This window comes from Protomyctophum bolini (assembly GCF_963924005.1).
Source record: "Protomyctophum bolini genome assembly, chromosome: 11".
NCBI lineage: Eukaryota > Metazoa > Chordata > Actinopteri > Myctophiformes > Myctophidae > Protomyctophum > Protomyctophum bolini.
In genome coordinates this window covers 14,130,531-14,144,381 of record NC_137872.1, presented here as the reverse complement: position 1 = coordinate 14,144,381, position 13,851 = coordinate 14,130,531, and positions in this window count along the sequence as shown.

Here is a 13,851-nt window from a genome sequence, read left to right as displayed (position 1 = left end):
ACATCCGCCTTGTTGACGGCAGACTGCTGGGCGAGCGCTGGCACTTTGACTTTGGCATGGGGGGGTCAGATCAACATGGAATGAACTCTGTACTGGCCAAGTGGCCATATAAGGAGCATGTCTTGAGTGTACAGGGTTTGATGAGGTCAGATCAACATGAAATGTCAGAACAGGTGAGCTCCATACAGTATACGGAGATCTAATGGTGGTAGCGGGGACATTCTCTTGAGTGTACAGGGCCTGTTGAGAAGGATGGAAGGGGAAGGATCAACATATGGAATGCCAGAACAGGTTCTGACATATATCCATACGTATATGGAGATCTAAGGGTTTGAGTTCTGACATATATCCATATATGGAGATCTAAGGGTTTGAGTTCTGACATATATCCATATATGGAGATCTAAGGGTTTGAGGTCAGATGTAGAGTTGCTGGTCAATATTGATGACATCAGGGATCTATGGGCTTAAATGCAACAGCAGGTCGCATTTTCCTATGACATCAGGGCCTCCACATCTCCATCGCTGATGATGTCACATGATGTCACGAGACCGACCAACACACAGGAAATGCACGATTCCATAGTTAACTGGGACTAGGGACAATAAATGCACTCTGTTGAGCTGCCAACTTGCGCTTGTTGGCCATGAATGGCCTACTTGTGTGCAAAGCTAAGCAGACTTTTCCTTGTTTTTATAGCACATAGTCTAATTGCCAAGCTATTAAATTACAATAAGACCACACTCATATTCTGTCACATGGCAAAATAATAATAATTATAACTCAACTTTAAAACTGGTTGGATTCTATCTCATAATAAACTGCATAAGGATTAATTGCCCACTAATTTCCCTGTAGACCTAATGCAATGTTTGTTAATAGAAAACTAATTATGGAGACAAGAGCCGTGGTGATAATGATAATGCTATTGATATGGATCGTAATTATGTCATTTATTTTTGCTCCAACACAGGTGGAGCAAAAATGAAAGCAGATGAATATTGATGAATAATGTATAGATGTTTTCTTTTAACCATTATTTTAGACTTTAGCTGTTGAAAAATAGCAGATATAAAAGCTCATATGAGCTTGTAGATCTGCTATTTCTTGAAAAATCGTGAAAATGTGCAAATCTTTAAATATGTATTATTTCACAGCAAATGTTTTTAACTAAAATCTTTGCTTCTGGGGGTCCCTGCACAACATATTATTTTGGGATGGGGTCAGCGGCCAATTACATAATGTTGTGGGTCCTTGACATGAAAAGGTTTGAGAACCACACTGCCATGACAATAGAAAATTGTGTACAAATAATAATTTGTACACATACAGTACAGTACAGTATGTGGCACTATAGCCTAGTATACTCAGTGTGACCATGCTCTGAGCTGCACAAATCATCAAGTTGTGCTATAGCCATTTGTTCTATAGCCATTTGTTCTATAGCCATTTGTTCTATAGCCATTTGTGCTATAGCCATTTGTTCTATAGCCATTTGTTCTATAGCCAACCGACTGCACGGTTCAATCAGAACTGCTATTTTTGGCGGAAGAAGGAGAAGGAGAAGAAGAAAAAAACCCACAAAAACAATAACTGACCATAGTCACTTCGTGACTTCTTGGTCCCTTAAAAATTGGATATTTGCTCACCACCCATAAAAATGGTTCCGATTTGTTTGGGAAACACAGCAGTCACTGAGACTTCAAACAGATACATTACTGTTTGTAATGCATGAGGCTGCGTGTCATGTTCAGGTTGACGTTAAGACTATGCTCTCATGCAGAGAGAGTCCTGACACGCCAACACGCAGGCTTTCATATCAGCCCATCTTGCTTTTTAGAGCAATGCTTATGCAATGCAATAGCAGGGATCTCTCAATAGGGAACAAGATTTGCATGCCAGTGCCATATGTGTACAGTACATATACATTATGTGTGCGCGTGGGTGTGTGAGCATGAGAGAGAGACAGAGGGAGTTGAGGCATCAACTAAAGTGTTGTCCTGAGACAGATTGACAGCAAAGAAAAAGCTGCAGCAATAAAGTTTAGATGAATATATACATAAATAATCAAACAGCTGCGGAGCTCTTATCTTGCAGAGCGTGTATAGCTCACCTATTTTCCAATATTTTTGCAATTCTTTTGACCTGTACTGACCTTTTTGTTTTTCTTTTTTTTGCAATCTCTTGATGTTCAGTAGTAAAATATAGCAAGTAGAGATGTCCCGATACTGTATTGGTATCGTCACAGTATTATTTGGTATCGGCCCTTATTTGTCATATCGGCGAATATGCCAGTCTAACCACTGATCCGACACAGGGGTAAGGGTTTGACACTATGCGGGAAAATAAAATGTTGGGGCATGTGTAGTTTGCTTTCGAGTTGCCCAAACTGCAAGTGCACATTGCTACTAAACAGGTTGCTAGCACTCTATTAGTCAGGGTATCCCCTTGGCAGAGAGAGAGAGGGATGGAGGGATGAAGGGGGTTAGGGGGTGAGGTAGGGAGGTGTGTGGGAAGGACCGAGAGAGCCTTGACCCCGGGCTGCGTGCTCCTCTTCTGCGTCCGGGGGGGTTGGAGGAGTGGAGAGTAGGATATGTAAACAGATAGATGAGTAGTTAAAAAAAGGGCATGTCGTGTTTACTGAAGGTGTACCGCGGAGGACAGCAGCAGCAGCAGATGGATGGTGGTAGGACCCCAGAGGTTACAGTTTATTTATATGTTCATGCTCACGCCAGTTTCCGTCCCTCTCTCTCTCTGTCCCTCTTCCTGTCGATGTCTCTCTTTCCGTCTCTTTCCGTTTTTCTTTATTCCACAGCTACGTATGGCCTATCTTTCTCCCTCGCTCATACTGTACCTCATTCTTTCTTTCTTTCTGTCTCCCTCATCATACATAGTTTCACTCTCTTCCTCCCCGCTGTATCTCTCTCGCTCTGGCACCCATCCATCTCTATTCACTTCTCTCTTTCCCTTCCTCTCTCTCTCGTCTCACTCTCTGTCTCCCCTTTTCCCTCTGCCCCACCCATCTCTTTTTTCTCCCTTCCTCTTCACTTATCTCTCTCGCTCTCATTATCTCTCTCTCTCTCCCCTTTCCTCCCCATCCATTTATTTTATTTCTCTCTCCCTTCCTCTTCACTTCACTTCACTTCTCTCTCTCTCTCTCTCTCTCTCTCTCTCTCTCTCTCTCTCTCTCTCTCTCTCTCGCTCTCTCTCTCTCTCTCTCTCTCTCTCTCTCTCTCTACTGTACTGTACTGGGGGCTCTCATCTGCAGCATCAGCTCCAGGGGGACAAGGCCTTTTGTCACTGTGACAGGAGGGCCGACTCTCCACACAGCCAGAATATGGGAGAGCCATTATCCAGACACACAGCCCAGCCACACGCAAAAACCCCACATGCAATCTCATACATGAAGATGCACAGTAATCCCTGTCCATTTATTTCCATATACTGTATGCAACACAATAAAAAGAACATTTCTATCATCCATGAGAGAGAGAGAGAGAGAGAGAGAGAGAGAGAGAGATAAATGAAGAGTCCCCAAGGTTCCTTTGTACTCTTGGAACCAGGAAATAGATCCATTCCATACACACCGGCACTTTGCTCTTATACGCTTCTCCCTCTCTTGATGACTGGATATTGCAACTGGGGCTATACTTGGCCATTAACCTCACAGAGGTTGTGTTACTCACATGAGCATGCACATAATGCACTGCTGATCTTTCCTGCTGCACAGTCGCAAAGAATGGTGAGTATGTGTCTGGCATCACGTGCAAACTAAGTGTGGGAAATGTGCACGTGAGGAAGTTAAATGTAAAATGTGTGTAGCGGGCCGGCCGGGGCTCTCACATCCAGAGACTTATCATGCAATCAATGTCCTTGTCTTCAACAGGCCTCTGCCTCTCAAACAGCATGCTTTTCCTTCAGTGTATTATTAAGGCTAGGAAAGAACCAAACATGCAGCGAATTGACACAAATTGACATGAAATATACATGCTGCTAATTATTAGGCTTGTCCGGCTTTGCCAGGGTTATTGCGCTAACAATGCATCATAGAGCGACGTGTTGAGCAGTGTGTTCCATTTTTTGTACCTGACATGTATGGGGATTGGGGTCCACCCATAGATCCGAAGTCCCGTTAGGTTTGCTCCCGTGCTTGCGGTTAGGTTTAGGTTAGGGTTAGAGATAGGGATTGTAATTTCGGAACAATGAACCTTCTGACTAATGACACGGCACCCATGTATGTGGGTGTTCACGTACCAGGTTCCAGGCGTGTTGTTGGTGAAATAGGCTCTCCCCCTCCTACTTCCTCCCCCTCCTTGTCGCCTAACAACGGTGATTTGCACTGGCGTTAACCGTTGCCAACAATGCCTATTTGCGCTTTCACTGTCAGTACTGAGTGACAAGACACCAGGACCCAGGTCTGGCATACACAGAAATGCTCTGTGTTTCTCTTGTACAGAATTTGTAGAAACATAATTATATGCAGATTCTGCACATACCACACCACCCTGTGGTACTGGTTTGGTCCTGTTTGTTTTACGATGTTACATCCCATTTGTTGAATGTCTTGATGCTATGTTGGCTGGTTTGGTTATGGTGGGAGTGAGCTATAAAAGCTGTCGCCTTTTTCCATTCGTGGGGGCAGACTGGGATTCCATACATGAACAGGTCATGTAAGTCTTGTCTCCTTGCTCGAGTAAAATCCTTATACTCTGTCTATACTGACATCTTGTGTTGCCTCATTATTCATTATTATGAATTGTCTTTTGAGCATGTGTCCCACAGACTGCCTTTACACTGGCACAATTCATAAAAGAAAAAATATATATATACCGGTATATACAGTATATATAGCCTTGCTCAAAGGATGAATGTATACTTTTTTCACCTGAAGATGGAGTGAGTGCTATGTTATTTCTATGGTTGTCCCACCTCTGGGGGATTATGGATCAAGCCAGACTCCTGGATTTTCTTTGAAACAAGCTGTCATTTTTGTGATGGCTCTGCCCCATGGTAAAATCTCCCGCATTAAACTCTCAAAATACTGTCTGTCTTTGCTATGTTCACTCACAAACAAATCACTGTTTTGTGTGCGTGTGTGTGTGTGTGTGTGTGTGTGTGTGTGTGTGTGTGTGTGTGTGTGTGTGTGTGTGTGTGTGTGTGTGTGTGTGTGTGTGTGTGTGTGTGTGTGTGTTCATGTTGACACTGTAGCCTGCAGTATATAGTTTGAAAAAACTCTGCTACACCAAAGCATAGTGTATGCATTTTTTAATCAAAGTAAATTAAGTCATCGTTTTCAGTAATGCTCATTAACTGAACTGAAAGAATATCTGTTATCACCAAGATGAAGAGATTCTATCATCAAAAGGGGGGATATGTTTTGTGTGAGATGTATTATCTCCCATCCGCTGTCAGTCACACCTTGGCTTCTATCTAAATTGGCTTACAAATACTTTCCTGTGACTTTTCAGCATTACCTTTCCACCCACCTGTCACTCTTATCACAACCGGAAATCAGTTTATTGTATGTTCACATACTGGCATGAGGATTTTGACTTGCACTTACAGAAAATCATATAACTTTAGAACATTGTCTGGAAAAGTACCTACATGTATAAAGATAGACTATTATTTGGTATCTAATGTCTATTGAGATGTCTAATGTCTGTATTTGATGAGACAACAAGTCATCTACAGTATCATATTGCACAGACCAGATATTATAGTGTACATGTACTGTACATGTACTGTACAAATGCATGCATACACACAAGTACACAGCGTGTACAGTAGACCAGTAGATAACGGTCCAATGTTCATGTGGTTCAGTTGTTGAGTAGTGCAAGCACTACTACAGTCTCCTCAAATCTACAAATGAAACATCTGCACCGCCTTGAGAGGGTTGAGCTCCAAGTTGTTCTGAGTGCACCATGCAGCTGTGTCACCTCCTGTCTGTATGCAGATTCATCACCTTTCTGGATCAGTCCCATCAGGTTTGCATCATGCGCAAACATGCGCAGCTTGGCAGAGGACTCTGTGGAGGTGTTGTTGGTGTGTAGAGAGTATAGAGAGGGGGGGTAGCCTTGTGCTGAGTGTCAGTGGGCTTGAGATGTGCTTTCAAAGCCTCACATGGTGCTTCCTGTCCATCAGGAAGTCAGTGATGCACTGGGGCTGACAGAGGGGTTCAGGCTATGGTCACCTGGGAGAGCTGGGAGTGCAGCTGCTGTCTGAGCTCTGGAACTACTGTATGTGTGCAGTGTGCACAGAGCTGAAGTCTACAAACAATCAGTTGCTATTATTATAGATAAACCTGAATGACAGAAGACAGAATTAAATAGTAGATAATACTATTATAGAGCATTGGGGGGGGGTCACACACACGCAGGATACTCATACGGTTTCTCTTAGCTAATTTACACATGACACAGCCGCAGGGTCTCTCTAATCTTATTTACAATACAAATAAGGTTTTCCAGATAGAACAAGCTTGTTCTAGTATTAAGCGGTGTGAATTGTGACAAGCAGGGGATTGCGTTCCGTTTTAGCGAGCTATAGAATAGAAGTCAGTGAGAGCAATAGAAGTCATCGATGCTGTCATTGCTGTGATAACCTGACTGGACTCCAAAGTAAATTATAACAGTCAATATATGACAAATGACAACTTTACAGCCAAATTGGTTCCCGGTGCATTCCAGGTGCTGGAGAATCGAGTGTTAATGTATGAAAAACAATCTCTAAACGAAAGTGACAAGACACTACTTCACCCAGGTCTGGCAGTAACTTCCACAGAAAAGCCCCTCTGTGTTTCTCTTGTACTATTTGTAGAAATATATTTGCAAATCCTGCACATGGTCCATCTTCCTGCTTTATTACAAATTTAATTAATTTAACTAATTTATTAAAACTGGAAAGAAATAGCAGGCTGGTCAAGCGACAATGGTCAAAACAACCACCAATGTGTATTATTATGCATGTGTACACATGTGTGCCTGCACTGTATAGGAGCCATATGTGATTTATAAATATCAAGTTTCGTATTTAAATTCTTGACATGAAGGTATGCACACTTGATTGACAGATTGGGCACTGTATTGGTATTAGGTGGTGGGCGTGCAGATCACGAGAGCTGGGCGCTAATTAGTCATGGTGTTCACCTGTGCACACAGTAGTTTGAACAGAGAGGGGGTGAGTGTGGGAGGTGACATTTTCTGTTGACCGCATCATCGCAAAGTTAATGCTGTACCATATACGTTTAGTTTGCTGGGAAGTTGGGAACTGTTGTAATGTTATGTCCATGGCCATCATTGTGTAGATCCTTGGCATGAAAACCTGTGAGTACTAATGATCTAGAAGGAATTTGTATAGAATTGGCTTCAGATCTTAATGGGTCAACGCTATCATCTCTCAGTATAATCTCCTTCCCCTGCTTTTACAGTATATATAAATATCCCCTTTTATTGTATGTGTTTTATTGTATCATGGGGTAGAGTTGTTGGTTTGTTGTATATCCATCATTTATAATATTCACACTGCAGTCAGGCTTCCGGTCACATACACATACCCTAGCAGCGTTACATAGAGCAGACTATCATGGGAAACGTCTCTTCAGACAATAAAGCAGACAATAAGCTTATTTTAATGCTTCTTCTCCCCCTCTCTGAGCTTGAACGTTTGCAGGATCACCTGCCACAATTTAAAACTTCCATTGTGAATTATTAAAGATTTGTGGCAATGAAGGGGAATTAAAAAAGGTTTATACCGTATCGCTGCTGTCGGGAAGAAACGTCTTATATCTCCATATATTATTTTGTATAAATTAACCCATTCTGACCTGGCACCCATTTTGGTGTTAGCATCATGTTATGCTTTACCTATTGAAAAATAGCAGATCTACAAGCTCATATCGCGCCACCGAGTGGCGCGATACGAGCTTGTAGGTCTGCTATTTTTGAAAAATTCGAAGAAAGACTGACATTTTTAGAATCTGATCTCAGGTCAGAATGGGTTCATCAGACCAGTGTGTGTCCAGTGGAAACCTTGTATGAATCTGATCTCAGGTCAGAATGGGTTAATGTCCTACTAGGTCATACTACACTACTACAGCGTCACAAAATAATCAAAAGTAGCAGATCTAAAAGCTCAAACCAGGCGGGAAGCATGTTTGGAACTTGTCGATCTGCTACTTTTGAATTTGAACAACTTTGGACATAATGAGGTTTCCACCAGACAGAATAATGAGGTTGACATAATGAGGTTTCCACCAGACAGAATAATCCTTTCTATTACGGTACTTTATTGTACACACGAGAAAAATAAACTATAGGCGAAAGAAGGCATGTACTGTAAGAGGAAGGATTGCGATAGAAAACCATACGCTATTATTAATTCATCTGATTGCACCAAAGATTTGAAAAGGAATCACTCCGAGACCCTTTTCCCTCAAACTACTAAGCGTATTTATTTGTCCGTATACTTTCCACACTCACCCCTATTCCAGGCACGTACCGCACACCGCTTATGGGTTTGCGCAGCACAGCCCCCCCTTGATGTGTTAATGTTAGTGGGCCTTACAGTGGCAATCAGGAAGGATGGCCTTGTGAATATCTGTGAGAAAATAATATACAGGGAAAAGGAGATTCCACACATACACAATGGCCCATGCGCATGTGGACATGTGCACGTACATGTACGCACACTCGCACACACACATAGAGCTTGTGAGCTTGTAGATCAGCTGTCAGTTACGTTGTATTCATAAAGAATAAGTTACGGATTGCAGCTTTATATTAACACAGGATTGACTGTGTCTCTGGGATTGTGAAGCAGTTTTAATGTTCAGGATTCGGTGCATCGAGCTGCCGGCTGTCCCACCTGTTCGTCTCCAATGAAATCTTTATTAGATAAACCTGAATGAAAGAAGACTGAATTAAATAGTAGATAATCAAATGCACATGTCTGGTTTATATCCAAGGGGGTCAGCGTAAGGGATAGAGTAACACAGTAGGTGTGTGATCGAGAGTACCCATGCATATCGTCTCTGGGACTTAATATTGCACTCCATTATGAAGTGACATTGTGATGAGCAGGGGACTGAAATTGACTGCATTCTGTTCAAACTCGCCCATTTTAGCGAGCTGTAATGGAAATCAGAGAGAGCAATAGAAGTCATTGATGCTGAAATAACTGGACTGGACTCCAAAGTAAATTCTATAGCAGTCAAGAATGACGAATGACAACGTTGCAGCCTAGCAGGCAAATCACTTTTGCTTTAAGCAATTCAGGGAGTGAATAAAAAAAGGGTTTGATGTTTGATGAAAATGTTTTATGTAAAAAGGGGTTTGATGTGAAAAGAAGCAGCTTGGACTCCTCATGCATTGAAGGAAGCATGAGGTCAGTCCGCTGCCTTCCCCAGGTTGGCAGAGGAAGTGTAGCGCCCAGGATTACATTAGATAATTGACACTGGGTGAAAAAAATGGGTTGCAAAATCGTGGGATAAAAAGTATAGAAAGAAAAAGGGTCTAATGAAATCATTATAATACGAAAATGTACTCATAAGTACTCATGAATAGTCTCGATCATGACTAACTGAATTGTAATTTCAATTCAGTATATAGGCCTATTTCAGTATTATTTTGAGTATGAACTGAAACAATGCAATTACTGAATAAATGTAAAGTGGGATGAGGGATTTAGGGATATTTCGGGTATTTCTATGAGAGGCGTTAAACAAACTGCAGCCTCTGCTGACATCCCATGATGGGGCTGGATGAGCTCTGCCATTATCGTAAAAATACCACAGAAAACATGGCACTGAGCACATGGGTGTATTAAAAGCGTTTAGTCACCCTCATTCCCTCCAGTGAACGTCTGTGGATCGATGCAATCTTGCATGGATGGCGGTTTTACGGGCGTCCTCGCTTGATGTATAATATGCTGGAGGTGAGGGAATCTCTGGAGGAACAGGATGTGAAGGAGAAGCAGAGAGAGGGAGACATTGAATATACAGAGGAGAGGCAGAGGGGAGGTTACCTATCGTTTGAAGACAAATTATATTTGGGTGGTAGCTGTATTCTTGTATTGAGTTGTAGAGCAGTGGTTCTGTATGTTTCATTCTGCGACATGGATTGATCTTGAAGTCAAAGAAAAGCAATGTAATTTGCCTATTTTCTTTTAGCGGTGTTAATAACCGCTCCAACACATGACTATGTGTGTAGCATGAGTCTATTAATCTGCACGGTTACTGTGGCTGTCATCCTGATGAAAGGCACCGATCACTTCACATGGGTGGCATTTTGGACTGATTCAATACTTTCTTCAAGGGTGTTATACCATCATCACTGATACTAATTATCTCCACCAGGCCAGGTGGCCAGAGACTGGTGACTATGTTTTCACTCCCGTCCGTCCGTCCGTCCGTCCGTCTGTCCATCCATCCGTCCATCCATCCATGTTTCCGCGTGACCTGTGGTCCTTGTGCAGTCCCCTCCACTCCTCAATGTCTTGCCAATATGGCTGCAGTGCATAGAGCCCATTAGACAGCATGGGTGTGACTACCTGTTGTGCGTCACAGGATATTTCAGCCATTCTCCCACACACAAACTCAGAGAGACAGGCTGTCATGATGAAATTTGTTATCTGCTTGTTTTTAGTATGTATTCCCATGAGGCCACAGTACGGTTAGAACTCTGAGGCATGGCAGCAGTAGCGTGATATTGCATGGAAATAAAGAGTGCTCTCGGCTGTATACTGTCCTACCATTGAGCCTGTCACACACATTTCAGCAACAAGGCAATTCAAAGTGCTTTGCACATTAAGTATTCAGACACAGCACCCTTTGACAGCGCAAAATAAGCATATAAAAGGACATTTGAATACATACATACAAATTAAGTTAAAAAATACACAGCTGCAAACAGAAAAACTTTGGTTTAAAATAACTGAGGGTGAGGGTTGTGGCAGACCTACAGTTTTCTGGGAGTGTGTTCCATGCAGATACTGTATGTGGGGATGGTCTGGATATAATGTATAAATCCTTTGCAAACAAGCTGCCAGAGAGGAGGGTCCACTGTCTCTGCACTTCTCTTCCCTGTCTGTTGAGCTCTCTTTCCACACACAGAATGTCATAAATTATCTTGTATGACAAGAGAGAGACGAGGGCATACTATAATCTAGAACCAGGAAGTGAAGCGGGCCAGCAGCTGGTGGTGCAAAATAAATCCCCCCACAGGTCTGAGACTAAACAGAACCTGCAGCAACTATTGTAAAATTGTTTATAGTTTTGTCTTTATGTTCAATAACAGAGTAGCACTTTCATGCTAAGTGGTCAGATCAGTGGGCCGCAAACACTTTTGAGATTTTCTTTTTCAACAAGCTTTTTAATGGTAGACGAGAGAGCACATGGACACGTGAAATGCAAGAGGGAGACCCAATAGCTGCGTGGTTAGGCTGTGTTCAACATTGTTTTAATGCCTGACAGCGAGTCGCAAGTTCGATTCCTGGGCCGGTTGGCCAAAGATTTGCTGTGCCAATCCTCTACTCTCTCCCTGTTCCTGGCTCTCTCCACTGTGAAAGTCCCCAGAACTTCCAGACCCACAGGAACGAGCTCAGGGTGCCGGCCCGGTACTGACTTGAACAAAGCCAACCCTCTGTGAGTCATTGACAGATGAAGCTTTAGTAAAGTGAGTTACTGCTGTAGAACCTGGGGCCAATAAGGTTAACATCTTGAGGAAGCACTGCCCAGCAGATGTCATGGAGCCCAAGATTAATTTAATTCTCAATTCAACAGCTGGTGCAGCCAGGACGCTGATGTGACTCAGACTAATGACTGCAGGGCCCTTTCTGCTGTTTGTCAATGTCTGAGGTTCCCTGATTGACTCGGGGCCAAAGCCGGCCTTGTTTAGTTTCTCACTTACAGGCTGAGCCAAGCGCACTGAACCAGAACATGACCAACCGTGCATAGTGGCAGTGTATATGGGAATACATGTACTGTCTGGGTATGTGGTTTCTGTGTATTGTTGGGGTAATTGTCACTGTATTGAAATTCACCCTCTGCATTTACCCTTCCTAACCATTGGGAACAGTAGGCGCTATTAAAACTACGGTGCTCAGGGAGGTGTGGGGTGTTAAGTGTCTTTCTCAATGACACTTCGATACGGTGACATTGCGATTCCCAGACGGCCTCTCTGCGACCACCTCTTCGTGTGTGTGTGACTGTGTGTGTGTGTGTGTGTGTGTGTGTGTGTGTGTGTGTGTGTATTGTGTAGCCTGCCCTATATTATGGATATCTTGGTGCTATTGGTGGTCTTGGCTCATATACTATAGGTTTAGAGTTAAAGCCAAACCACACCAATGCAACTAGTCGCAACTCTTTGCAACAAAACAGTTTCAACCCATTGAGACCTCATAGATTCTACAAATGTCTTCTAAATCATGACAGTTTTCTGAAAAACGTACCTAAATCAGTAGTTCCTAAATCTATTTAATGTCAACGACCCCAAAATGTATATGTAATTGAAATTATGTCAATAGAGTTTTGCTCCCAGTGTGTTTCTAGTTCTTGTTCTCTTCGCGTTCCTGGATTTTGGTAATAAAATGTCCTACAATTTCACTGCTATGCATCTCTGCCTCTGTCCTGAATTTGGGTCCTACTCCTAACCTCTTGCTTTGCATCGTGACAAGTGGTGATAGAGGCTCAAACCATTCGAAATAAGTTTGAGGGACATAGACGATATTAAAAACAGTTTTAAAATGCATGTTATTTCTGCTTTAAACCTATAAATCCTGTCAAAGGTCATGTCTCACCTAGACACAGGATCTCTGACATGGATTTGGATTCAATTCCATCCCTGAGCAAGCAGGGATGGGCTCTATATTAGCTCATTGGTACAATGACCTCTTCACTAAGGATTCTCCATGTAACCTTCTAGGCCGATTTTGGAGATAAAGTTAAATGTATTTTAACTATAGCTAAACTGTAGCTATCAAAATATTGTGTGTGTGTGTGTGTGTGTGTGTGTGTGTGTGTGTGTGTGTGTGTGTGTGTGTGTGTGTGTGTGTGTGTGTGTGTGTGTGTGTGTGTGTGTGTGTGTGTGTGTGTGTGTGTGTGTGTGTGTGTGTGTGTGTGTGTGTGTGTGTGTGCGCGCGCGCGTGCATGCAGATATGCATCAGCATATCTGTGATTGAGTGTTTTCTTTTTATTAATTTCAATTTGTGTGTGTGGCACTGTGTATGTGCGTGTACTGTACGCGTGTGTGTACAGTATGTGTGTCTCAGTCTGTATCTCCAGTGTCTCTCATATATCTCATCTCCGCTGTGTGTGTCTCTGCGTGTGAGGCCGCCATGACAGCCCTTGTGGGCGGCGTTGGAGGAGACAGCATATGGTGCATAGAGACAGCAGTGAGTGATGAGAAGGCTCCACTCAGGGTTTCCCTCTGAGTGGGAGCAGGCAGACAGGAGGGAGGACGGGACGCGCTGGTCAGGGCTTATCCGGCTTTGCACTTAAAAGGACAGCTGCGCCGCTGCTGACTAATGAGATGGTATCAGGTTGGAGGGACCCACCTGATAGGAGGAAAGGATGGAGAAAAGTGGTTTCTCTTTCTCTTTGATAAGTGCGTGCGTGCGTGCGTGATGTACCGTAGCCTACAGTAGGCTGCGTACAATTCCACACCATCACCATGTTTATCTGTGTGCCAGTGTCCCCTGCCAAAAATAGCTGATCTACAAGCTCACAAGCTACAAGCTCAAAACGCAGTGGTGTGAGCTTGTAGATTGGCTATTTTTGGTGCGGGACACCATTGCATGCACGTCAAAGTATAAATCAAGCTTTGATGTCTTACCTTCAACGACAACGAGCT